This window comes from Pelodiscus sinensis, chromosome 3 (assembly GCF_052426305.1).
Source record: "Pelodiscus sinensis isolate ZL-2025 chromosome 3, ASM5242630v1, whole genome shotgun sequence".
NCBI classification, from domain to species: domain Eukaryota; kingdom Metazoa; phylum Chordata; order Testudines; family Trionychidae; genus Pelodiscus; species Pelodiscus sinensis.
Window position 1 is genome coordinate 190,789,580 of NC_143054.1, and position 1,337 is coordinate 190,790,916.

Here is a 1,337-nt window from a genome sequence, read left to right on the forward strand (position 1 = left end):
TCACCAGGGGAAGAGGAAGAGCAGCAGAGTTCCGGGTATGCGTGGCTGCAGCCCCTCCTGCTGAAGGGCGTGGGGAGAGGAGAGAGAATATTTGTGTGGTGAGGACACACCCAGCCAGCCTGCTTGGCTGGGGCACCATGTTTCACAGCTGTATAACAGTCTGGGCAGGATACAGCTCGAATAAATCCTGAGCTGGGTAGTCATAATAAAATGACATTGACTCCATATCCACTGCAAACAATCCCGGGCAGATGCCAATCTGATGGAGAATTTCCCTGCAAGAACTGGAGGAGCAGGAAGTATAGACCCCAGATAGCAAAGGCAGGAAACTGATTCTACAGGTTGGAGATTGGAGGTGGACCTCAGATGTTGCAATTCTGTCTTTGACCATGAAACACGGAGACCAGTCTTAGCTGACTCCTCCTTCATATGCTGGAGCACCGGTCGGGACGCTGTAGTAAAAGAAAAATATCAGCATTGTGGTGAAGGTCTGTGTGTGAGGGATCACCAACATCAGTGCCCATGGACCCAATGGAACGCTACATTATGAAATCCATTGCTTGACACACAAGAGCAGGGGCCAGAATGCAACCCTGCCCAACACCGGAAACCGATGTAAAAGGTACTGACATCTGGTTCCCCAGATAAACATGGAAGGTGGATCCCTTATGCAACTCTCGTATCAAGTCTAGCAGAGTGTTAGGGACACCTATACCCTTTAAGGCCTTCCATACTGCAACATGGTGTATTGAATCAAATGCAGCCTTACGACCAACATATGATACATGCTTCTGTAACCCACTCTGTGGGGGTCAGAGTCCTATGTAGTGACACTTAGATCACTTACAGCAAGAGATAAAAAGAAGGGAGCTCCACAGCTTAAGCTGAGTGCTAGCTGGCTTTATAGCTCAAAATGCAGTGCCTTCTACACTGAGGTCCTAGGCTCAAATCTGCCCTGTGGTGTTTATACTTTCTCAACTCATGCTATATCTCTGATAACATGCAAAAGGTCAACATGATATCTAATGGGGACCTGTTCCTTGTAAAGCTTGGCTTTTGGGGAGGACACTTCTGATGTGGCAAAAGCTTTAAAGCTGTGTCTAAACTCCATCCCCTTTTCGATAAAGGGATGTAGATTAGGCACGTCGATAATGCAAATGAAGCCGGAATTTAAATATCCCGCACTTCATTTGCATAATGGCAGCTGCCGCTTTTTTTCTAAATGGGGCTTTTTCGAAACCCCCCAGGCAGTTTTGACAGGGCATTTTTTGACAGAAATGCTCCATTTTGAAAGATCCTGTACTCCTGAGGCATTCTGTCAAAAATGTCCCGTTTAA

General features: G+C 46.8%; 1 pseudogene; it reads right to left on the reverse strand.

The window, feature by feature from the left end:
- LOC149525200 (uncharacterized) lies at positions 1 to 632 on the reverse strand (annotated as a pseudogene).
- Positions 633 to 1,337: the final 705 nt, after the last annotated feature.